We start from the raw sequence: 27833 nt of genomic DNA on the forward strand, positions 1-27833 counted from the left end.
AGGGAGAGACCCAAGGCTGGGGACAGCGAAAAAGCACCAGGGAAGCCAAGCGGGGAACGAAGGAAGGCACCGGGGGGGGGGGGGGGGACAGAGGAGGAGGATGAAGAGGAGGACAATTGTTTTTTAAATAAATATAGAATATGCAATTGATTGATTTTGCAACAAAAAAATCAAACAATTGCATTTCTATCAATCACATATCTATCAATTAATTTAAAAACAACAACAACACATGTACACAGGCAGCACTGCAAGGAATGGTGGATTGTCAAAATGCCACCCCTTTGCCATTTGTCCCTCCTTGCCTTGCAAGTTAATTACAAAATCAAACAATCGCATATCTATAAACACATATTCTATCAATTTAATTAAAAAAAACATGTAAACAGGCAGTGCTGCATGGGGGAAAATGGTGGATCTCTCAAAACAGACCTCTCTGCCATTTGTTCCTCCCCTCAGAAAGAATCAATTCTGACCTGGCATTCTCACTGTTAGGAATCATGTCAGAATTGATTCTTCTCAAAAGAACCTCAAGTAACTGCTACCAAAAAAACCTGGGCTTTTTGCATTTTCTCCTCTTTATTTCTCCTGGAATCAATCCAATGAAGATCAGAATCTATTTCCAGTGAAAACTAGAGGCATATACCCAAATCAGATTCAGAGTTTATGTACTGGGAACGACCTGAGTGAGCTGACCCTGGATTTTCCCAAATGCAGAAACTCCTTTGCATAATCTCCATTGGCAGATTACTGGACCTCCAGAAGATCACATTACACCAGTATAAAATCACTCCACTAGCTGCCAGTTAGTTTCCTAGCAAGGTACAAAATGTGATGTTACCTTTAAAGCTCTACATCACTTGGGCCCAGATTACCTACAGGATTACCTCCTTCCACAAATCTTCTTGATATGTTCTAGTCCTCTGAGACATTTATTCCAATCAGTCTGACTAGGTTGGCAACATAGCAGCCAGCAGACTTTAAATAAGGTGGATTTTTTTCCATGGAAGAGAAGTCTTGCAAATTGGACTAGAGAGGGAAGCAATGGGTGGTAACTGGGGAGATTTTTCCATGGGAAAGGAGGCTTGCAATCGGACTGGAGAGGAAAGCAAGTGGTGTTAAATGACATGTTTCTTCCATGGGAAGAGGAGGCTTGCAAATCAGACTGGAGAGGGAAGTGAGTGGTGTTAAAGAGTTATTTTTCCATGAGAAGGGAGGCTTGCAAATTGGACTGGGGATGGAAGCAAGTGGCGTTAAATGGGGAGTTTCTTCCATGGGAAGAAAAGGCTTGCAAATCAATTGGGAACCTCTTTCACACACACACCACACACAGAAAACACAGTGCCTCCAGGCACCATGAGTGGGGCATCAGGCTTGCTTGTTTCTAGGACCTTCAAAGCATTACTAGTTATTGACCATATATAAAATGATCCAGAATTTTGGAGCATAAATAGTCAACTATATACTGTATATCTATTTGTCCTTTTAAATTGGATGTGTTTTAACTGATGTGTTTTAACTTATATAATAAGAAAATTTATTAGTTTGCTGAGGCACCAGAGCTCACTGGCAGAGAAGGCTACCATTCCCAGAATTCCATAGCACTGAGCCAGGACAGTTAAAATGGAGTCAAACCAGATTATTTCCCCAGTAAGATGCAACCTAAGAGAAGCCAACTGCTACAAGGGAAGGAGAGTGGATTGGATTCAGGGAGGTGGTACTTTAGGGGGCATGGAGAATAAGGGAAACCGGATCATTTCTGCACTCCTCCAAGGATTTGCTTCCAAGTAAAGCTGCAGCTTCTACACTGATTATTTTGCAGTGAAAGAAATTTTTAAAATAATAATAATAAAATAAATAATAATATTATTATTTAATAATGATAATAATAATTCTTTCCTGCATCACCCAAGGCTCGAGGCAGGGTACCCAAAGAAGAACAGGCATTGCAAAAAATAATAGTAGTAGTAGTATTTATTATTATTATTATTATTATTATTATTATTGCAGTGCCTGTTCTCCTTGGGTACCTGCCTCGAGCCTTGAGAGAGGCAGTAGGATAGATGTAGATGTGCTGAAATGGATGGGGCTCTGACTCGGAGGATAGATGTAGATATGGCTGACAGGGATGAGGAGAATGACAGGAGGAATATGTAGAGCTGGCTGAAATGAATGGGGGCTCTGACACAGAGGACCGTTTGGATTTGGCTGCCAGGGATGGGAAAAATAGAAGGGAGGAAGAACGTGAAGCAATCATTCACATGAGGCTACCGTTCATGTGAAGGTGGACCAGGAAGTGGCCCCCTTCTTCACCTGGAAGTGCAAAGGTTCATGGTGCGTTCAGAGCCCCACTGAGCACGCGCAAGGGTGCCAATTCAAGTTGGTGACTCCCATGGTATATAATGGTGTATAATTTTTTGCACTCGCTTCGCTTTGTCTCAGGAAGACCACAGTTCGCTCTTCACGTGAGATAATTAATCACGTGAATTGCCTTGGATTCGAATTGACTGCTTCCTTCCCCTTCCCTTCGGATTTGCTTTGGATTGTAGTTCAAATCTCATGTGTGATAAACTCCTATGAAATATTTTGCTCAGTTAACCAAAGATTCTACAAGATCCCTTTGTTTACTGATATTCCAGACAAATATAGCTAGTTTCTGAATTCTAGTATTAGAGGCATTATGCCTTAGAATATAAATGCTAGTAAATAAAAGCCACGATGCCACTGCCCTCATGTCCTGCCTACTGGATTAAATGACTGGATTAGATGGCTCTCTATATATTTTTCTGTTCGAAGTAACTGGGCATGGAATGCGAATAAGCTGTACTGAATTCAAAGGACTTTGTTTCTAAGTTACATCAGAGGTTTGCTCTTCATGGAGCACAGTATAGCTGATTTTTTTTAAGAAAAAAAAAACTTTGCCAGACTGTGCTTGACCTGCCTGTATGCTATTTTATTACCTGATGGAGCATGTGGAGCTGATCATGTCCTATTATGGCATTTACCTGCCTACATCTAGGGAAGGGTGGGGGATGGGTGTGTATGTAATGTTTACTCCTCTGAATATTTCCATGCATATGACAATTTCCTAGACATAATGTGTGAAAGTCTGAAGAGGTGTGATAGGCTGAGCATGGTTACAGAGCTCCTGATCAGGAACCCGATAAGTTCCTAATCTTGGGACTCTGTCGTAGTTCACTTCTCAAGGACCTGCTCAATGTGCAAATGCCTAGGATGTTGCCTGGCATATGACAATGTGGTAATAATATGTACATGATCACTTCTCCCCCACCATATTATTTGGTGAATGTTTGAATAGGGCTTATGCCAACTAGGCACGTTTACAACTATTGCATCTCACTATTTTTTTCTTAATTTTCTGGATGTCCTTATATAGTCCAGTTCTGCAACTCTATACTTCTGGCTGTGAGCCTACTTGTCAGTGATTTCAGTCTGAAAGACTGATATCTTAGAATCACTTAAGGGGACATGAGTCCCATTGAATTACATAAGACTTTCTTTGCAAAACAACACATCTAGCCTTCAACTGCTCAACATGCATGTCATTTTCTCACTGAAAGCACCTTATGCTAAGTGTGATTATATTATGTTCAATAAGGTAAAGAAAGCAAGAAATATCATGTAAGCTGTTTGGCATGAGACAACTTCATCAAGAGAGACCCTAATATTATTTTAATGAAAGAGCATTTCTAAATATTAAAAGGATCTTTTAACAATAAGCACTTTGAATGCAAACAGCTAGAAGAAACAATGGCTAGGAAACTAGATTGCTGACCGCTGAGCTACTGAATTCTCATTTGTCAAATTAATTATTTGGCAAAAATAAATTTTAATAAAAGATTACAATGGCCAAATACATGGCACTTAGTCATCAGACAAACTTTCTTCTAAAACACCTTTGCTTACAAATCAAAACTACTAAGAAATCTGCATTTTTCAAGTGTTTGGTGCTGAGGGAAACCCATAAACATGTGCAAGCATATAATTGTGCATACTCTTAGTAGACAGTTGGAAATTGATTTCTGCATTAAATTTAATTGAGCCTCAGTTTAGGTCTGAATCTCAGAGCTGGAAGAAGTAGTAGAGGAAAAGTTCTTGATTTTTGTGATCAATGGGTTTGTTTCCCTGTTGATTGGGAAGCAACTGGCTGATGGTTCCCCTCCCTCATCTCCAGTGATCTCCAGGTGTAAGGGGGAATTGCAACAGGGACACTGTTTCCGCCTGTCACACTTGAGATCACTCATAGGAAAGAGTTGAAATGGCCGCCAGCTGCTTACTGAATGAAAGGGGAACATGCCCCTGTTGATCCCAGTGTCTACAATCCAATAAGTCAGGACTGGAAGGATTGGGTAAGCATTTACTGTATAGTACTGTAACTGTGGTGCTTACACATTTGTAACTACCATACAGGATTCTGGCCTACAATTTAATTTTAACTATTTCAATTACTTATGTCAAAATCTTTTTCTTGAAAGTGCCACCTGACACATTTTTGGAAAGTAGAATGCGAAAGTTTTGCTTTCATCATTTATTAATAAATTACTGAATAATATAATAAATTTCGTGTCAAGTCATCAAACTTCCATCACTCAGTCTGACAGTTTAAAAATTCAAGTTTGGTATGCTAACATTTAAAAATGTTTAAAACTAATGAACTGCTTTGCAAGATTTTCTGCATGAATATAACTGTTAATAAAGAAGAGATTACTAACCAAAAAGTTGTAATAAAATACTGTATATAAACAAACAAACAAATGAGAATGAATCTCTTAATAATCAGAGGTCAACATATTGGATGGATTTAATTAATAGTACAAGAGTTGGTGCGGTTGTGGTCATTCACTATTTAAAGTCTGCTGATGACAACTATTTTTTTTTCTTGATAAAACATGTACAGCTGAATCTTTAGACCCAGCTAACATCTAGAAAGATTTAGTGAATATTGACCTAAGAAGTGGCAAAGCCAACGATTCTATATTTATTTATTTATTTATTGCTATTGTTACTGCTGCTGATAATGATACACCTCAGGGAAAAGCAGATTAATACTAAGCAGAATCCATTCCTTTAAAGGTAAGCCTGGGTGAGGGAATGTATTTGAAAATCATTACAAACTCAACATAGTTTACAATTATATAAACAAGTACAAAACTAAACACAACTTGTCCACATATATAAGAGTGAAATTTACACAATATTCAAAAATGCATATATTTAAAATCTGCACATAATATAATCTGCATATCATTAGAAATATGCATACCATTATGGAAGAAAATATGCAATGCATCTATTTTAAACTCTCTGGCACAGAGAAAATCATAGAATCATAGAGTTGGAAGAGATCACAAGGGCCATCCAGCCCAACCCCACTCTGCCATGCAGGAACTCTCAATCAAAGCCTATCCAACAGATGGCCATCCATCCTTCTAAGGAAGGAAACTCCACTACACTCTGAGGGATTGTGTTCCACTGTCAAACAGCCCTTACTGTTAGGAAGTTCCTCCTAATGTTGAGGTGAAATCTCTTTTCCTGCAGTTTGCATCCATTGTTCCGGGTCCTGTATTGCGTGGTTTCTCCCCTCCTCATATTATTTTGTTGTGTTCTTTATGGGGTGGTACAATATGTATTCCGAGGCATAGAATTAGAAGAACATAAAAAAGTCAAAGTATTGAAGCCATTTGACCTCACTGAACTGACATCACATTAGCCTATTGCTCCTAGTGGAGGTGTATCATGGACATGAAACCTTATTGGCATTCAGTTTCAAAACAACAATGAACCTGAATGGACTTATGAATTCACAAAGTACCTGATGTTCATCAAAGAAGCAGGGCTCACACATAGAATTGCTATTAAATTGGCTGCTTTGGGGGAAAAGTAGATTATGGCTGGAATCCTGTTGGAACATTGTGATGTGGTCTCCCATTGTGTTACTGAATGTCCTTTTTCAGTTTCTGCAGTAAGTACAAAGTAAACTAGGACAATATGGCAAATTAGAGTAATGCTGCTTCAGGGCTAGGATATAATATCCTCTGAAGAGACATTCACCTAGTGGCAACAGCCACAGGCTGGTTACAATGAGGTGACAACACTGGGGAAAAGGCAGTAAATAAAGAAATATACATACATACATATATACATATATCTAGGATTTTAATTCTTCCAATGAGAGCATCCTGGGTTGGAGTCTACTTAGAATGCTGCTGTTTATATGTGTGATTTCCATTGATTCTTCTCTGTAAGTTCCAGTGTTACCCCTCCTACTGTTCCAGATAATCCTGCGAGCAGATTTTTTTGGGGTGATATAAAGGATTGTATGACAGGGCTGGACAACTGTGGTGAGCCCATGGGACAGTTTTCTCTTCCCGGAACTGTAGTTTCCTAGGTTTTCACCCTTTGGTAAGGAAACAAAAATATTTAAAATATCAAAAATATCAAAGCCTACCCTGTTAGGGTTAGCTTTAAAAAAGCAGAGTAGCAGAAATGTACCTTTGTCTAACTTAGGGGCAAAACAAAGAGCCCCTTTGTGCCGGCTTGGGGGCAGCATCAGAGTGCAGCATTTAGACACCACATCTGTTAGTCCCAAAGGGGGAGTGATCTAAATCACATGGTTAGTTTGAATAACAGAGAGAAGAGTTTGCATGCAAAATATCCCTATCAAAGGACAGGGAAAGAGAATGCCAAAACAACAAAAAACAAACAAACAAAAAAAGGAACTCCCTAGGAACCTCATGGATTTCAAAAAGTTCAAAACAAACCAATGAACAGAAACCTCTTAGAAGTATCTAGAAGGCTAATTTTGTGTGTGCTACCAACCTACAACAATTCAGGGATGCCCATGACTGGAGGCTTGTGAGAGGGGCAATTTTCCTTTATCTGCCAGATAAAGGATAGTCTAGGAAGTTGGAAGAGAATGAAGGCCCCAAAACAGCCTTTAGGGGCTACATGGAGCTGAATGCTAATACTTTGTCCTCCCATACTGTAGGGGACAATGAATCTTTACTGATTCAGTTAGTGGAAGGACTTGACTGGACGAAAAGAATCCTGCTAATAGAAAAAGCCTTTGCATTCAAGAAGCCTGAGTCAGAGAATTTTGGACTGATGAGAATCTTTGCAGTTAATAAAATATTCACATGTAGCTATTTTAAGCAGAAAGCAACCTTTTCTATATAGGAAACAGCATTTTCTCCATAGAAAACATTATTTTTCTTTGCAGAAAATAATTATGCAAAGAAAATGCTATTTTCTGTGCAGAAAATGCCAAAGTTGAGGACATAGTTGGTCCAAAATTGTTTTGCTCAGAAAATGGCATCTTTGGTGCAGGAAATAGCATTTGTGCACAGTAATTCAATTTTCTACACAAAAAATGCTGTTTCCTAAGTGAAACAATCATGTGTAAATTTAGTATAGCATAAGTCCCAAACTGCAAATGATAATCAAAAACTGTACAGGTTTTGAGGACTTTCTTGGATCTAGAAGAAAATTGCTAAAATAACAACTTCCTTTCTTTGAGGAGAAAAATAGGAAAGAATTACAACCCTACTATAAACCTATATAGAACCAATGTTATTTAATGAAGTGAAGTGCTAAGATATGGAGATACGTTGATCCTGCTTCTGGCAGCAATCCAACATCCCCTCAGCATTGTATAAGTATCCACATGCCAGGATACACTATACTAGTTCTACACAATCCACATGCAGAATAGCAACATTGCACAACACATGACAATGACAATGTAATGCATAATGCACAATCACAAAGTGCAATGCACAACTGCAGTGCACAACCACAATGTGCAGTGTTGGTGTATGTGCAACTCTGCTTCTGCCACTGCCAATAGAATACATCTTTTGAACTGTGAAAAATAATTTATCTTGCTTAAGTAATATGACTTACAAGATTTTTTTGGAGGGGAGGGGGGTTGAGTTATGTGGCCATGTTCTGGATATGTGTCTGTTTCCATTGTTTGCTGGGGAAACCCCTAACCCTGGGTGGTTTTCATTTGCATGTGCTTGGTTTTGATTTTAGTGTCCTCCCACCCTGAGGCCTTGCCATTCAACAATAGAGCAATACATAGATTAACATGGATATCATTCCTCCCAACCCAGGGTCACATTGTATATATATTAGGGGTATGAAAATTTCACAACCTCATACTCCTGTATCATTCTTCAATGAATTTTTGTCTAAAAACAATTTGAAACCTATTAATTCTTACCTGTCTTAAAGAAAGGTCACTCCCCATTTTTTTAAAAAAAAATCCAGAATACATGATTTCCCCATAGAAACAACATAGTAGCGTATTTATTTATCACATAACACCATACCTTTCCAAAACCAACATTTTTTCATTTCTTATTACTTAAGATGAACTGTAGTTGCAGTTTGTCCTTGTCTTTGCAAACTTCATACAGTTCTTGCATCATTTTAATAGCTCTTTCTGCACACTGATTACTTCTTGGTATTTCTTTAACTGATGGCTTCTGTTTCCAGTGATTCGTCAATATTTGCAGAGTTTTATTGTAAGGTGTCACTACTGTGGACAAGTTTTCAGAATCACTTTCATTATATATTTGATCTGTGAACCAATAATCTGCCCACTTACATGAAATAAATCTGCAAACTTTCTGCAAAATGGGTCTTGTTGATGGTATTAAAATAAACACCAGGATAGCAAGAATTGCTCTTGAATTCCACTTGGCATTACTGATGTTTGGAATTTTGTGAAAGCTGATGGAAGGAAAATTACCCTTTTCTTCGCAGAATCAGAAAACCTGTGTTAAATAAGACAAAAAACTTTATATCATCTCTCCATCCTGATATATCTACGATTTTATCTGTACTGTGTTTTCATTTCATCATACGTCTCTAACATTATTACTTTTTTTATGTGACTCCTGAAACTGAACAAGATTTTTGGTTCAAGTAAGTTTGTTCTGCTCTGTGTTATTGTAACTCTTCATGTGTGACATTGCTTTACAATACATTATCAAAGAAATAAAAAAAAACAGGTTTAAACATGTTCTAAACCATTTAAATCATTTTTATAAAGCTCAAAATAGGAATTCTATAAATGTATACATTGTAAAATTATGAATAATGGAATATAATTGCATATATTGTATACTTGTATAGACAGTTATGCAATACTACACTAGATACTATACCTCATATGTACTAATACTATAATATGAATTTTTGATTTTGGGGTGACCCTTTATTTAAACTTAGGGGACTTAACACTTTTTTATTTATTTTTAAGCAAAAGTTCACCGATTTATGATACAGGAAACTTTTTTTTTAAAAAAAGTTCAACTTTCATATGCCCAATACACATACACACACACACACACACACACACACCACTCATTGATGGTTCATTGATGCAAGGTAGCACCACAGCATAGCTAACTAGTGTAATGAATAGAATCTTGTACATACAATGGTGTGTTCATATCAGATTTCATGTAGACATCATGAAGAACAGGGGAGAAAGAAACATCCACCACCAGCTACTTGCTTCTCTTTAACATGTATATATGCATTGCTGTACAGTTAAGCATATGATGGCATTAAACTTTTGTAAATAACAACAGAGGACAGGGTCCTTATAAAAAGTAATTGCAATAGGAAAAAAGAGTAAAATATTTCTCAGCTGCATGCAAATTTTGATTATTCACTACCTTAAAAAACGAAACATCCTTTAAAATCTGGCTGAGTCGCTGGATTCATTTACTGCATAACAAAAGATCCTAGAATACAAAATATCTTCCAGAACAGGCAGTTTATGAAGACAATAGTTATCCATTTTTTGTACATTTCTAATTTGTTTAGGGTAAGTAGGAAAGCATTTAGAATAAGAAACAAGAAATGGTTTCTATTTATAAGAAATATGTACATTTGTTACATGGCTTGGCTAAATGGGACAATGTGCTTGAAAGTAACAGGAAGATTGAAATGTTTTGCCATACAATACAAACTGTGGAAGAACATTGCAACTTACAAAAACTGAGCACTTACTAATGGGCCTATTTATGACACTGTTTGGAGTTATCACACCAAACACTGAAATCTGAAGTGGCATGTGGCTTCCATACCTATGAGGTGTGAATGTAGTGTGGGCTTTAATCCAAACTTGAAAGGAGCTGTCCAAGGTGTGGTCCCTAGCTCTTGGATCTGTCCTTTGAGGTTCATAATAAAACCTGGAGCACATTCACCAAACCACAGACATAAAGGCCACCAGCAGTCACTAGTTGAAATGAATCCCATTAAGCATGTCTTATGCAGCTCCCCTTCATTTCAATTGGGTTTCCACTATCCCATTGGAGAACTTCCTAGTATATTTGTCCCTAATCATCACAATCTTAGATCTACCCATAATAGCCCCATAAAACCTCACTGAAGAAAAGCAAGCTAGAATAACTGAATGTTTTGTTTTTACTATTAGAGAGCATTCTCCTTCTAATAATAAGAGGAAAAGAAGGGAAACAAATGGGAAAAAAGATTACTAGTTAGCAACTCAAAATGCTACTGCCACTCTCTGTATCTCAAATACAGGAAGAGCTGCTTGCACAGCATGGTGCTAAGCACAGAAAGATCCTGTGAACTGAAATAGGATTTGGAATAAAATGTGATTATTGTATAAATATTCATAAATGTGAATAAGACACTCTAGAAGCTGGTTTGTTCATGCCAAATAATAAAAGAAGAAGACCATTCAAAACGAAAGGCTTGATTGCGTTTTTTCTTTCTTTTGAAATACAGTTTCCAAAATGTAAGCTATGCAATTACCAAGTCTGGTATGGTAACTCATAGTGTCAACCCCCACACATGCATTGACCTCCTCCCATACCACACTGTACAGAATCCTTAGTAATGTTTTTGTACTAATTTCACTCATAAATTGTAATTCCTGTATATCAGGGAAAGTCATGATAATAGTTGTGACAAAAACAAATAGCAAAATTAAAATTATATCTTTAAATTATAATATCATATGCATAGAATAAATGCACATGTACATAGTTTCATGTTGTTAAATGAAAGTTTGGTAGTATGTATGTTTTAAAGAATATTTAAAAAGAGTAAAGAATTTTGTAGAACTCTTCTCCAGAACCACATTTCAAATTAGTTTATTTCCTTCCTATCAGCTTTCTTCAGTGTTCAGCTTTCACAACCATACACAGAAATGGAAAATACAATGCCATGGACAATCTTAACTTCAGTGATGTATGTTTAAACTTCAGGATCTTGTCTAGTTCCTTTTATCTGCCTTTCAAAGTCTTTATCTTCTTCTGATTTCTTCCATTCTGATTAATGACTGAGCAAAGGTATGGAAAATTTTGAACTATTTCAATGTCTTCATTGATTAATTTGAAGTTATGTAAATCCTCTGTGGTTATTATTTCTGTTTTCTTAATGTTCAGCTTTAAACTTAACTTTGTTCTTTCTTCCTTGACTTATTTCAGTGATCATTCCAAGTTTTTGCTATTTTCTGCTCTTAGTATGAGGTCAGCAGCATATCTTAAATTGTTTTTGTTCCTTCCTCATCCTTTCATCTCTTTTATATATTTTTTCACTGTAGTATTTCCATTGTCTTTTTATTTCTACGTGATCATATAATGCGTTCCTCTGCTGATTGTAGAGCATCTTGGTTTAATTTTTCCGTTGGCAGAAAAAAATGACTTCCAGCCTCCTTGGGGGTGGGGCATGTACATGATGCAAGCCCTGAAAATGTCTGGAAGCCATGCGGAGAGTGTGCTAAGAGCACTCAATCCCAGAAGAGCTGGCACAAAAAGAAGTGATGAAAAGCCGCTCCTCTGATAGCCAGGTTGGTGACTGTGGTGGTGGCGCAGATCAGGCCTGTGCCAGTGAAGTCAGCATGATCCCACACTAATAAGGGCCAGAGGCTGCTCCAAGCTGCTGATCTCATGACCCCTTTGATTTCTCTTAACTTGTAGAAGAGGTCTCTTGTTCTTCCTTTTTTGTTGTCTTCTATTTCTCTGCAATATTTCTCTTATTTTTATTTTTATAGTAATTCTCCTTGTCCCTGTGCATAAGTTGTTGAACAGTGTTTTCAGCGTTCTGACTCTATTTCTGTCCCATTTTATTTGTATTTCTTTACTTGTTTGAAGAGTTTCATCTGTCATTCATTGATCTTTTAGGTTGCAGACAGTGTCTTTTTGCATTCCTCACGGACAATATCCCTACCTTTAGTTCAGAGTACTTCTGGCTCCTTGTCAATTAGATTTAATAGTGCAAATCTCTCTCTCTTTTTTTACACTACCTTTAAATTCTATGGTGATGTTCCTCAGGTTATATTTTGGCAAGATGTTTGGTTTACTGTTCTTATTTAGCTTTACTGTCATTTCTGGTATTAGCAGTTCATGATCTATGCCACTATTTTTCTCTTGGTCTTGTTTTTGTAGAGAAAATGCAGCTTCTCCATCTTCTCTTTCCTATTTGATTTCTATATTGGCCATCTGGTGATGTCTATTTATACAGTCACCTCTTTGGTTGTTTGAAGAATGTGATTGCGAAGGGAAAGCTATTGGCCTAGCAAAATTCGATCAGTCACTCTCCTTCTTCATTTCTTAATCCTAGGCCAAATTTTTCTACCATCTTTGATTCTGCTCTGTTTCCTACTTTTGCATTCCAATCACCTATGATGAAAAGAAGTCCTGTTTGGGTGTGTGAGCAATTTCCTACTGTACTCCAGAACAAAATATTTCAATTTCATTTTCTGATTCTGTAGTTTGAGTAGAAACTTGGATTATGATTATATTGATGGATTTTTCCAGAAGCATTACTAATATAATTCTGTCAGATTTTGCATTATACCTTTTGCCTATTTTTGCAACATCTCTTCTCACTATTAATGCCACCCCATTTCTTGTTATATTTTCATTTCCTGAGTAAAAAGCTGTGTAATTATCAGACTCAAAATGTCCCATTCCTGTCTGTTTTAGCTTGCTCACTCCAAGCATTGCAATGTTTACACTTTCCATTTCTTGTTTTACTAGGTGGAGCTTTCCATGATTCATGCTTCTCACATTCCATGTTACAGTGCTCCCTTGGCTTACGTGGGGATCCATCCCGGACCCCCCCCCCCCCGTGTAAGTCAAATAATGTGCAGGAGAGTGCGCTCACCATAGGCATGCACACCATTCATTCTCCTGTCACACAGCTTTCATATAAGCAGGAAGCCGCGTATGGAGCACTCACCTATAGCACGGGCACACTGTATAATAATATGTGTTGTGCAGTTTGGAACTTTCCTTTCACCTCTGAGCATGCCAGCAGCTGAATGCTCTTTCAGCTTGTGTCATTAGCCACAGCACTACTCATAGTTGTTCTCTGTTCTACCCCAGTAGCTTGTTGAATGCCATCCAACCTAGGAATTTCATCCTTTGGCATTATCTTCTGTTTCTTTTTGGATTGTCCTACAATAGGATTTTCATGGTAAAAGACATTCAAAAGGGGGTTATCATGCTTCCTTTTCACAGTATTAGCAGGTATTAACTATGATGACACTGCTGTTGTCTCTGAGAGATTCTCCACCTGCTATAAAATGAAAACCAGCCTTTCTTTCTTTGAACATAGCTGGAGCATGTTGTCATAATCATATACTATACACTGTTGGTTCCAATTATGAAAAATCTTAATTTGTGTTTGCCTTGTTGTGATTCTACATGGAGTGACATGACCACAGAGCAAGGAGAAACAGATTAATTTACCAAAAGCATTCTCAGTTTATTGAAGGAAAGAAAGATGAAGAAAGGATGGTGATTCGCAGAGAGATTATAAAAGTCAAGACAACAAAGTTCACTTTTTCTTGTAATGCAGGTTAAAATACACAAGTAATCAGAAAAAAAATCCTCCTCCTATAAGCGCATACTGCCTTATCACCAGCTTTTATTTGCCACCCTTCCTAGCACATCATGGTTCAATTAGTCACAAGTATATTGGTATATATACACTCCAAATTACATTTGCTACATTTATTTAATTTTTTAGCAACTGAAACAGATGTATAAGCAGATCCAAATGAACATACTTTCTGATCTTCCACAAAGCAAGGAGGTTTTTATGTTGTTTATTTACTTTTCTAAATGGGTCCCTAAGGTATAAATTAAACTTTATAAAGCAATATCATATTTTATTTTATTAAAATATTTATATCCTGCCCTATATCCTCAGATTTCAGTGCAGTGTGCAATAAAAATTCATGTGCACAATTTAGAATGTGATACAGTAAAAATAATTTACAATTTAAAAACATATTTAACTATCTAAAAAAGTTTTAAAAGTAGAAACAGTTAAAACTATGTAGAAGTTCAAGAAAATAATTAGACCTCAAAATATTTAATAAAACACCATGCTTAATTTGGTGCCAAAATCAAACTCTCTCTGTGTGTGTGTGTGTGTGTGCCTTGAAGACACCTCTCAACTTATAGTGGCCCTATGAATTTTACAAGGGTTTCTAAGGCAAGGAATATTCAGAAGTGGTTTGTCATGACCTTGCTCTGAAATATAGCACACAGTAATTGGTATGGTCCTCCATGTACCTACTAACCAGGCCTGGCCTTGCTTATCTTTCAAGATCAAATGAGATCTTGTGTCTTCATGGTATTTTATATATAGGCAGAACAAATAACATGGATGAATATCACAGAAAACATTAAATACAAGTTATTTTCATCAAAATATTCCAAATTGAAAGGCAGATAATGAAGGATGAAGTACAATACTTTCAATGGAACCATTGCCATAACTGGAGAGGAAAAGACCAAATCATTGAAAAAAAGACACTAATGAAAGAGAGAGAAATATGATAATTTTGTAGATGCAGCTCTCAACATTTAACTTCAGTGTATGACACAGAGTTCTAGTATTATAAGGAAGATAAAAAGTTTCTCTGATCCACTTTTTCACACTATGCATAATTTCATGCATCTGTATCATGTGTCTCTTTAGACAATACTGAGAAGTTGATTTCATCTTCTTAATAACTCTGAACATGCATTACCAAAGAACTAGCCAGTTCAGATGTACTGTGATACTTTAAAAGGTGTGGGGCTGGGAGATAAACCTTAAAATCTATTTTGGGAACAGAACATCTTATATTTTCATTGTGGACTTCCAGAAATATTCTGATCACAAACATCCTAGAGAGTACTGTTAACTGGATTCAGAATATTGGATACATCTTGATAGCTGACTAAGTGGGTCAAGAAGAACTGAAGCATTTATGTTCAATATCTGAGTTAATCAAACAATCACCATGTATTTGACATTCCAAAATTGGATGGGAAAGAATGCTTGATGAACAGCAAAATATAAATGAAATTCTTGTTGACCAAGTTGTTCCAAAACTGGTGCATAATTTATGAAATTTGTGCATGGAACCACTGTTTAATTCCTCCAATGTATGTTGAAAATTGAGGTTGGTATGCAGACAATTACATAGGTAGTCAGGCTCCATAGATGTTTGTGGAAAGTAAGACTATTCATGTTAATTTTAAAGTGTCCCTTTCTCTGTTTTTAATGCTATAGGTATCCACATGTTTGATCAGACAGTCACCAAACTTTGTGTGATATAAAATGGGACTGTTTAAAGATTTTCAAAAGAGAGTCTATTCCACTGCTGAATAGGTCTTACTTTTTTCCTCTGTTGCCAGCATGGTAAGCTGTAAGAAACAAAATAAATCAAAACAAAATCTCATGCTTTGAAAATGGAAAACAGTATCCTCCTCCCTGCTGAGATTAGTCCTCATCAGTTACTGCCACTATGAAATTAATACAGTTTGACACTACCTTAACTGTCATGGCTTCATCCAATGAAATCCCAGGATGTGCAGTTTATTGTAGCACCAGAGCTCTCTGATAACAAAAGCTAAATATCTCATGAAACTACAAATAATTTTATTAGGAGAGCTCACACAGCACTTGGAAAGATTACTTTTTGGATGACAATTTTCCCATCCAGTATGCTGGCTGGCTGAAGAATTCTGGGAGTTGTAGTAAAACCATTCACTTTTTAAAGTTTGTTGCTCATCTATGCAATAACCCCTCTTCAAATTCTGACAAAAATCCTATGGATATCCTCTGGGGAAGCAAGGCTATTTAGTGCCCAAATGAGGATGAAAACAAAACTATAAAGTCACAGTAATCATTTTCTGTTAAATTCATTGCAAGTCATCACAGACATTATTTGTTTTTGTTTTTAAAAAGAAGCTCACAACTGAAGCAATGTTAATTTCCCCATAGGCAACCTATCTTTTGATTTCATGATATATAAATTATTATGTTTGAGGTAAAGTATATTTAGATAAAAGGTAATAAAAGAGATTGTGTGAAACAAACATAGGATGTTCGCATTTCAAAAGTAACTCTTGTTTATTAAGACATCAACATTTTCTACAACCCAGGTTCCCCCAAAGGAATCTCAAACTTGTCTTTTAAATTGATATTTGAATAATCAGTATGTCTGGAACATTCAGCATAACTCTACATTTAAGTGCAATGTGTGGGCTTATAAACTGTGAAGAAGAATCTTTTAATGCAAATTATAGGTAAAGGAATAGCAATTTATCTTTTGTCTGCTTCCACAATTGAAAGAGTAGATTTTCTCTTAGTACAATGTTTGTTGTTTCTCAGGTTTTGTTGCCCAGAAATGTCCTAGTCTGCAGATGTCTTCTCCTCCCCACAAACATTCAGTTAAATATTAACTGATTCCTTCCCTCCTCCCTCTTTTCCTCCTTTCTCTATGTAATAATACAACAAAAAAGAAGAAATAGAAAGTATGAGATGCTGTATACAAAATGTTTGCTGCATGAAACCACTTTTACTGAATCCACCAAAAACTGAATGTAGATATATATGTTTCTGTTATAAAGGTTCTGTCAACTAGTTTCTTTCACTCTACATGCTTACACTGTATATTTGGGGGTTTCTTTTTTTTTAACCCTTAATGCACTATTATATAAAGTGCATTTGAAGGGTGTGTGAAGGAAAGAAAGTAAACTGAATCTTTCAGTGCATTTTATATGTTTGTGTTTCACTTCTAAATAAGAACAAAGAGCAGGTCACACGCATGGTTAGTATGAATACTGGGCAAATAAATTTATAGCTGGGCAAAACTGGCTAAAGTTAAAAATTGAGGGAAACGTTGCTCTAAATCAAACTTTTTCTTCCTATTGTAAAATATTAACATTATTATTATTATTATTATTATTATTATTATTAACCTTTATTTATAAAGCGCTGTAAATTTACACAGCACTGCACATAGAATTGTTTTGCATTTTACATGTACTTCTGCTTGTGAATTCTGGCCAGCTTTACCTCTAGATGAAAAACAGAAGTTATACTTACATTTTAAAAAAAGGAAATATCTAAGTTAGAATACTCTCTGAGTGGCGGGATACAGACGGGCAAAAAGGGGTGTGTTCATGACGTCATGAAGGTATAGCCTTCAGACGGCCCTTACCTGAATGCCGCCATGAACACACCGGCCGCACGCCCCAAGCGGGAAGAAGCGGCATTAAAAAGGTGCTGCTTTTCCCCGCTTCTTTTTTATATAGTGCGCAGCTGCACAGCTCCGTCTGTAAGCTGCTGCACTGGTACACCAGAATTGCTACGCCGCTAATTTAAGTTGCCCATTTAAAAGCTCCGTGTCTGCTGCGTCGCATAATGAGTCGGGGTCCTGGAACATGCGCAGTTTGCAGTCAGGCTTTAATTGCAGTGTCAGCTGCCATGCAGGTGTGGAAGCTGCAGCACAGCTGCAGCGCATTTTAAGACCCCTAACCCTAACCCTAACCCTAACCCTAGAGCTGCATGTATGCATGCGCTGCTAGAATCGTGGAAAGTTTGGAATTTAAAGTGCACCCCTATACACATTCCTGCGCCATTTTCACCTAACAATAAAAAAATGCTAAAACTTTAAATATTTACATATGTACAAGGGAGGTGATGGGGGATGGCAGGGGGACAGCGGTGGCAGCGGCGACAGCTGTGGCTGTGCATTGCAGATTCAGCAAGAGCGCGGGAACCAAAGGAGAGGAGGCATCCATGATGCTGGTGACATTGGCAATGTGCAAGCGGACAAGGATGCCAACACCAGCTGATCACCAGCTGGCAGGAGACCACACTTGTTCTTGGCCAGGGCGGGGAAAAAAGTTTAAAGGGGCTTGGGTGCTTTAAATGTGCACATATGCTTTCTGCCGCTGGTGCTGAGCGCGCAGCTGCGCAGCAGCGCATCCGCCAGTCGGCAAAAGAAAAAAAAAGCCCCATTTTTGGCCGCCCGTGAGGAAGCTGCCTCTCTCTTTGCGGCGTCCTCCGAGGCGGCGGTATGGAAACTGCGGGTCAGAAATGGCCCCAGGTGAGGCGTCTTCACTGCCCCCCATGTGGAAACCCCATACACCTGAGCCACGCCCCCGGGGCGGGCGGGCTGGAGGCTCCTTATTCAGCAGAATACACCTCCAAGATGTCTTCCCCTGCCCGTCTGTATCCCGCCCGTGTGTGAGAGAGAGAGGGGGGGGGAGGTGGCTAATTAAAACATTCTGGTTGACTTTCTCCAGAAACTGAAATTTTGTTTAGGCAGTTAAAAAACAGTTTAAAATTTTGACAGTTTAAGGCATGGTTCCAAATAACTCCACTTTTAGTGCTCTTGGATATCTGGAGAAGATTGGTGAGGATACTGTGGATTGCCAAAAAGAGAAACAAATGGGTCCCTGAACCAATAAAGCCTGAACTCTCTTTATAAATCAAAATTACTCAGTTGAGGCTGCTGTACTTTGGTCATATAAGACAGCATGACCCACTAGAAAAGACAATAATGCTGGGTAAGGTAGAGGGCAGCAGGACAAGAGGAAATTCACATTACAGATATATAGACTCAATCAAGGAAGCCACAGCAGAAAGTCTGGAAGAACTGAACAGGGCTGTTGTGGATAAGGTGTCTTGGAGATGTCTCAATGCACCATTTGCAATGTCTTAATAGACCCCCTCATGATATAAGTAAGGGTACCTATACTTATGTCACTAACAGGGGTGCTAGCATAATATATGGCAGTATCTGCAAATTCGCTCACTGACATTCACAGGTTTGAAACTGACAAGGTTGAAAGTGATAATTTTACTCTGCTCCTGTTACTCAATTTTCAAATTCTTTATCTTTCTTGTCCTTCTCAAAATTTAAGTGCAATTCAAGTGCATTCAACAGAGAATCTGACAAATCAATTATCTGAGTGCTTCCATCTTTCATAAACCAGACAGTAACTTTTTTTTCATGAAGACAGTTCAAATTCTGAATATGATTTTAATTTAGGTATTTTACATTTCTCTCAAACCATTATTCAAAATCTTAGGTCCAAACTAGTCTATAGTAAACAATTTAATTTGAACTGAATACTTTAGTAACCAATAGATGGTTTGATCAAGATTATGGAACCACCTGAAAAATATTCATGGATTACTCTCAACAAGCACTTTAAAATAAAGATACTACATCTCCTGACAGATTAGCTTCTATGAGGTTATCTTATATGACATGTTTAAAACAGAAAAAGACACATATGCACAGTCACAATGAGAACAAATAGCCCTAGCTCTGATGGAAAAGAGCAAGAACAGGAAGCAGTTCTGGGATATAGTTTGTGTTGGTATGCATACTGTTAGACAGTAATTATTGGGCAGATTTCATCACATCAATGGTATAGTCACCTTGACAGGATTTGTGCACCTATAGCTGCATGGAACCACCCTGCCATTGTTTTTGAAAGTATTTATTTGCCTTATTGGTCCTCACTGTTGCTGTCAGAGATAAAGAAGTTGATGACAGCTCCTGCTCTTGTCAAGGCCCCAGGAGAAAACATGATGCCTCCAGAAATATTTAAACACTTTCCTGGTTAGTGGGTCCCAATATTAGCCAGCGCATTTATCCAAATTGACAGTACTGGTATAATTTCAATAGGCTGGAAAGAGAGTGTAGATATCCCTATTCTTAAGAAGTGTGATATGCAAAAAATGCAATAATTATTGGACTATTAGTCTCCTGAACATTGACTCTAAGTTATTCTAAATATTTATTAAATAAATTGGAGTTAAGAGTCTTCTAATTCATGTTATCCACCCTAAACAAACTGGCTTTAAGAAAGGGCAACCATTGTTTGACTCTTAACTTTTTAGCCCTGAAAGGAATGGCCAGTCCTGCCAAATGTGTATTTGTTGCCTTTGTTGACTGTGATGATTCCTTGGGAGCAAAGCCCTGTGCGTGGCTATTACTCTCAGGGAGATCCCTTTAAAGAACTATATTTTCCGCTGCCACCACTCAGTGAATTAATTCCTTCCCCACACACACTGAGACTTGTGAGGAATAGAGAGAGAGATCTAGTTTCCTTCCTTGCTAATCCACAGCAATCAGTGACCGAATCAGGCACGTGTATAGGAGTACAGAGATAGCAGATGCTTTTAAAAGAAAGAAGTTTATTTTAAAAAAAAAGGATAGAATAGGATAGAAAGGATTTATAACACTCTTGCAAAGCCTCTTTGCCTTGCAGGTCAAAGAACATAGTTACAGAATTCCTTCCAGACAAGCCATTGTTGAAAATAACAAAAGGCCTAAACGCACTAGCTAACACATTCCTAATTACTCACAGAAGATGGGATTTGTAGTCCTTTTGAGTTCCTGGATGCAGGGAGGGCCCCCTGGCCTCTCGACCTGCATTCCCCTGAGTCTGTGTCTCCCAGACTCGAGGAGACAGCATCTGGCATCCCCCTCAGGAGAGGATCAAGGGAGAGACAAAAGACCGCATGGCTCCACAAGTCCTTTTAAAGATTCCCCATAGAAAGTTCTTGAATCTCGCGGTCCTACTCTCTGATTGGTCAGTTAGACCTTACATCAGCTATGATGTCACAGCTCATTAGCATGTGATGTCATCTCTCATTAGCATGCACCTCCTCCCAGATTAACCCTTTGTGTTCAGGAGAAGTTCCCAGATGGCTGGAGACCCAGCCATCACATTGACTTAGCCACAGCTTTTGACTCAGTTGATAGAAACTGGTTGTGGAAGAAAGTGGCCAACACTAATACAGATAATCACCTATTCTTTTTAATTAAAGAACTCCATTCCAACATGATTGCTAGAATACAAGCGGGTATTTCTGGCTTGTTAATTGATCTTATTCCCACAAATAAAGGAGCTGTAGACACCATCTCTCTTCAATTTATACCTGGACGGCATGGTTCCTGCATTACCTGGCCCAGAATTTTTCTCACCCTCAGCTGGGTGAAAATTTGTTCCTGTATACACTGGTGGCATGATTTTAGTTTCACTCACCTGCATAGGTCTGAGAAGGCTGATGTCTAAGTTCAATGTATTTTGTTCCAAACAAAAGTTAAATGTTAATTATTCTAAAACAAAGGTGATGGTGTTTAGAAAAAGGCATTCTTATTTTCAATTGATTATTAATTGAATAATGTCAGGAATTTAAATACTTTGGCATTATTTTTACAGAAAACCTTTCCTGGAAGCCTCCAACAGAAGCTGCTAGAGTGGGCTTGAGATCTATTGGAGACATAATTATATTTTACAACATAGTGTGTGGGTGTATGGGGGGGGGGATGGTCACTTGATTGTCCCAACCTTGAAAATATTCCAGGGGAAAGTCATTGGCCAGATTTTGTGGGATACCACTTTCAGGAGATGGGATGATTCTCAGATGGCTAAATTGGAGCCACTTTAGAATACGTTTCTTTAAAATAATAATTTAAAAAACCCTCTTATTCTTCCACCTGGCATTTCTGCAGCTTGGTCCAGGCAGGAGTTGGTTTTCTTTCATTTAGATCTCACATGCACTTTATTTTATTTAATAACTGGAGAATTTTAAAAGATTCTTCAGTCAGATTATGTTTTGAACAGTCATTGAACTGAAAAGTTTAGAGTTCAAGGCATCACTAGTTGTTCAATCATATCCTACTCCACTTGACAGTTTTTTCGCCCCTGAAGGTGGAAAACCAAAAGGCTGTCCACTTTGCAGAGTTTTACAGCCCTTCACTTTCAAAACTATGACTACAGATATTATTAATGGCAGATTTTCCAATATGCCTTTAGATTTGATTTTAGATTTGTGGGGGTCCAGAAATTGAAGATTTGCCTCATTATTTGTTGTTTTTTGTTCTTTATATGCAGAGCCAATAACTATTTTTAGAGATTTTTTTTCCTGTCTTGCTTACACTCTAATAGTGTGACAGAAAAGGTTTTCTATTTCCTGTCTGATACTAACTCTGTTAACTCACAAGGTTTCTCTTTTTGCCCTGGCAATAATAAAAAAACTAGGCAATATTTATCACTGATATTGCAGTTAATTGTTCTGAGAACATTCTTGTCTAATCATACCTTTTATTATTTTCAGATGTTTTAATTCTATTGAATTTCCAAAAAGTATTCAAGATTTATATGCTGTTTATTCCATGTTGTAATTTTTAATTCATCCACATTGTAATTTTTAATTTCAACTCACTAGTTTTGTATGCGAACGGCCTATGGTTCAAGCATTAAACTACTATTTATCCCTATTTTAATCAACAGCACTTTAAGTCTAATTTTTGCAACCACCAAAATATTCCTTAGCTTGTTAGAGATTAGAGCAAATTGCTGCTAGTCCAATTTTAAAGCAGATTCTCCTGAAAAGATGAGGCAAGGAGATGATGGAGAGAATGAGATTCTTAGAACATTTGGGGGAACTTGCCAACAGTGTTAAAAGAAGCAAAGAAAGAAACCATCAGTGTGCTGAAGGTGTCACCAAAGTGTTGGAAAGCGTTGCTATTTCTGGCCACAGTGTGACTGCGCTAGGTTTTCATTCCAATCAGTCAAATTGGATTTTATTTATATATTCCATTGTGCTCATTAGACTTCTGGTACAGAATGTTTCCTGGATACATGTTTGCAACAGGTACTTCAAATCTAGTGAAGACTTAGCAAACAACATGAAGTATAATCACAAGCACAAAATGCTGCATTACATTTTCCTTCACTTCCTTGGTAGGATAATGACAGCCCTGGCAATGGAAGCTTCATTCTGATTTCCCAATCTCTCCTCTCCATCACCAAGCTCTTTAAAGTGGAGTGTTAGCAGTATTCAAAGTTGCTTCAAAAGATCAGAGTACCTAGAATCAAATACCTGTGATCATTGAACAAAATGGCTTTTCATGCTGATTCTAAGGACTGGAGACAAGTTTTTAAATGGTCAAATGTTCAGGGATATGAGTCATGCCTATTCAGTCATTATTATAATAATTCAGTCTGTTTTGAGAGATTCTAAACAGATTCAGAACACTCCCTGTTTCCCTTGGGACTATTTTCTTTGGGCTATTCATGCATATTTTATTTCCCCATAATTTTAACTGTGATCATGCAGTGCCTATAAGATTTGTGAAACTTCAGATAGCAAGGTGGAGTTTTCTGACTTTTTGGGATTATTCAAAAGAAGGAAGGAATGACACTTCTTGGTGTTCTATCTAAACATGGCAACTGATAAATGTTCATGGGACTGATATTTATGTCATACATTTTTGTTGACAATTATGAAGCTGTGCCCTTGTCTACATTCCAGTTCTGGTGCAAGCAGTCTGGACATGCATGATCTGCACTACAACCAAAAAATAACAGCCTCAAAACAGATTTTACAAACATACCTGTTACTCCAGATTTTCCAGGAAGATCTGGAACCCTCCATTCCTGTACTGTGGTGGCTGTCTATACAAGTGTTCTGCTGAGTCACCCAGCATGTCTGCCAGCATTGCAGGTTGCTTGTCCTAAAGTTAGAATGAGATGCCCAGACATATGACCATTGCTGGGCACCTTATTCTGATCTCAAAAGCAAGAGAGCTGCAGTGTTTGTAGATGTGCAGGTCACTCAGTGGGCAACCTGTGCAGACAGCTGCTGAAATGGAGGGTCCAGCAATGGTGGGAGATCAGGGCAGCTGCAGGGCCAGGATACTCTGGGCTGGCCCTGGAGTATCCTGGTGAGTACAAACAAGGCCTGAGACACAATTTAATCTGCTTTGATTTTCTTGTTGTTAAAGTCTTGGACAGTAGGCAGGAAGCCAAAAAGAAAGGTTAAACTAATTTGACCTTTTTAGAGTTTGGGAGGAGGTGAAGATTACTAAGACAACTTGTAAGAACCAAGTACTGAGAAATTTTCTAGCCTTGGTAAAAAAATAAACCCACAAAAGCAAAACAAAACTGTGCATTCAAAACTATCCCAAAACTCAAATTACCATGTTTGAACTAACAGAGAAGAATCTCCTCACATCTCTCCTTATACACCAGCCCATATGATTTGTTGCAGTCCACACTGGGCCCCTCACCAGGCGAAGGTGATAGTTATGTGTTCATTCCAGCCACACAGAAGAAAACTATCCAAGCTTTTCTTTGGTAGCTCTTTGTTTTGGTCAAGGAACAGCTTGGACCTTTGTAGACAAAAGTGAGAATGGCATGTCACTCTACCCCCTCAGATAAAAAAAAGTTGGTGGCTTCCCCAAACCTGCTGGGAAGTAATGAGCATGTCAAAGTTCCGAGAGCACTGACATGAATGTTTCAAAAACGGTTTCATGAGAAGCATTACATGTTCCTGTCACTTCCCAGATTTTATGAGTAAAATCTACCTGGAAGCTGAAGTTCAACATATTGGTTTCAGTGAATATTCTGTTCTATAGAATAGGATTGCAACAAGATGTACAAACATTGTAAACAAAAATAAATTGTGGAAAACTTTCTAATTGCAAGATAAATTGATGTGTTTGATTTGAGATAATGATGATGATGATAATTTTTAAAGCAATGTGGAAAGCAAGAGAAATGCTGAGCCTCTAGAAAGTTTTGATCATATTTTATAGGCAGAATAAATTGTAGTTGACAAATATCTACCTCAGCTATGAAAGCAGGAAGATGTTGTTCTATTAGAAGTTTTCCTTTTCCCTTTTTGTTTTCCTATGCCAACTGGGAAGAGGGAGGATAACAGGAATGTATTTGCTCTTGTTTCATCCAGGTAACACTGCCTTCTTACAGAATAGCCCATCCATTTTTTCTACCCCCACTCTTCCCAGGCCTTTTTTTGTTTTGTTTTGTTTACTCCTAGCAGAATCATACATTTTTCTGAGCATGTGCAATTGTCACAAGGCTGTTTTGAAATAGTTTACCCATTTAGGTTTATTCCTAAATATCTTTTTATATCTATCTATTTTGAACCACCATGAGTCCATCATGAATGCAGATTTCATCAGGTTCATGAATGTAGATACATTAAGCAGCTCTAGAGCAAGTATAAATTAGAGATGCATTGGGTTCATTTGCATGTAACATCTGCTCTTCTGTGTCTGTTTTTGGTTTGTAGAGTATATACTTTTGTTCTCTGGATTAATGCTCATTACCACTTTAATGAGTTAGAGATCTCTTTTAAAAATTAAACTATGATAGCTGGATGCTAGAAATACAATAAAATCTACTTGGCTTGGTTTGGCTTTGGCTGCCTAAGGAGCAATGTGTAGAGAACTGAAATTTTGTTATCAGTACTTGTGACATTAATTAATATAGGAATAAAAAGGTTAGGTGTGGAAATGGAAATGGAGAAACACCATGAAGCAGATTTAGGGTATCTTATTCTAATCCATATTATGGTTAGTTCCCCCAGTTTAGGAAGACAGTTTAGGAAGGTTATATGAGCAAAAGAAAAGACTATTGTGTCAAGTACATATTTGAATTGGGAAGTCATAATATATTTTCGACCTCAGCCACAAGCTATTTAGTTGTTCATAGGTACGTCACGCGTCTTGCATACTTAACCCTTATGGAGAATATGAACGTGATAATATTGGCCTGCTTGGAAAACTGTTGAGAGAATGTATGCAGAGTGATCAGAAGACTTGAAATGCAAGTCTTGTTGAGGTCCTGACTTTGGCTTAGTTCTCCCACAGCCACAAAATTGAAAATCTCTCCTTCCCTTTGGTTGACTATCCACATTCCTTTCTAAATATCTGAAGGGACACTGGTTTCTTAATGGCTGCCATTTGAGGTAATTGGGGTGAAGAACAAGATTGCATGTGTTGCTTTCTATGTGCACCTTGGGACTTTCATCGCCTTTCCTCTGTTTCCCACATCTGATTCCTTTGCCTCAAAGCAAGTCCAGAGAGTGTACCCAAACCACTGGAGCAGCTTTTGAATGTATAAAGGAAGCTGTGGAGATTTCTTTCTCCCCATTCTATTGAGGGTTGCTGTTCCACACAGCAAGAAGTATTTACGGGATTCAATCCCTAATGAACACTTCTGAACAAAGCATGGCATGACCTCACCTCTCCTATTTGATTTCTTTGGGCACACCTAAGGATTGTGTGACTTTAAAGGCTTGTGAATGGTTGGTTTATTATCTTTCCCTAGAATTAATATATGCTGTGTCATACATGATTTAGAATGCAATCTGATGCACATCTACTCAGAAGTAAGTCCTATTAAATATAATGGGCTTAAGTAACTGAATAGTATAGGACTGCAGCTTTAACCACCTAAATCATTTGGGGAGTAAATGTTCCCTTGGGCATTAGCATAATTGGAGCCTTTTGTTAAACTGGAAAGTTCATAAAATGGGTGCTGTGTGGAGAGGTTAAGTAGTGAATGGTGAGGGTCTCATATAAGGATCGTATTAAATGAATATGATTTGTAATTTCCTCATATTTTTATTGAAGATTTCAGCAAATTCATTAAGCTCTATTTCCTCTTAGTATATTTTCACTAAGATCATATTGCATCTTTCTTTCTTTCACGCTCTGGCTCTCTCTCTTATTCTCTTTTGAGCACCAGTTTAGCCAAATGAATGAGAAAGGCATGATAAAATAACACACCAAAATAATAAATAATACAAACCATTTCCTTCTCCTCAGAGCCAAGGCATTCACTTTGGTGCTTCCTGACAGGGTAAAGCAGCAGGAGCCAGCTAATGAGGCAAGTCATCCATTATCATTGGAGGGCTTAGCCTGATTTAGTTATCTGAATCAAAATGACACATTTAGAAAGAAAGCTCCTGGGAACTTGACTGAAAATGTTATGTTGATGTAGCCATGCATTGATCTGTCAGTAAGTGCCTCTTGGTTGCTATGCCAACCATGAAAAGGAACAACAACATAAAAAACCCACCCAGGGGTTAAAGGCCATGATGTAAGGAAACTATTATTGGGGCTGATATTCTGTCTGTCTATCTATCTATCTATCTATCTATCTATCTATCTATCTATCTATCTATCTATCATCTCTTTTTAAAATTATCAACAAGTTTTGGTGTGGTCTGAATGCTAAGCATTCTTCAATGTATTCATGTTTTCAGAATCTGTGTGTGCATGTGTGTTTTCTTGTCAGAACTATTTTCCTCTCCCCCTCCAGGATTATTTATAACTTTAACATCTGCAGTTGCATCCTGAGCTACAGGTTGCTTATTATGTTTATTTCAGTGGGAACAGAAAGAAAGAAAGGGTGAAATACCAGTGTTGTTGTAGTTTTGATATCTGCCAACAAACTGATGAAAATTTCATCAGCATGAGATTAAAGCTCATTGTCGCTGTCGTCAGCATCAGCATCAGCATTATGAATATTTCACACACACACTCACCAGAATTGTACTCAAGGAGGCTGACAACACTAAAACTATTAGTGTAAAACTATTAATAGTAATGTTATTGTTTTAATGATTGCATTTTATATTGAATTGTTTTATTGCTGTAATCCTGCCTCGATCTGCAGGGAGAAGCAGGAAAT

The sequence above is a fragment of the Sceloporus undulatus genome, chromosome 1, assembly GCF_019175285.1.
Source record: "Sceloporus undulatus isolate JIND9_A2432 ecotype Alabama chromosome 1, SceUnd_v1.1, whole genome shotgun sequence".
NCBI classification, from domain to species: Eukaryota; Metazoa; Chordata; class Lepidosauria; order Squamata; family Phrynosomatidae; genus Sceloporus; species Sceloporus undulatus.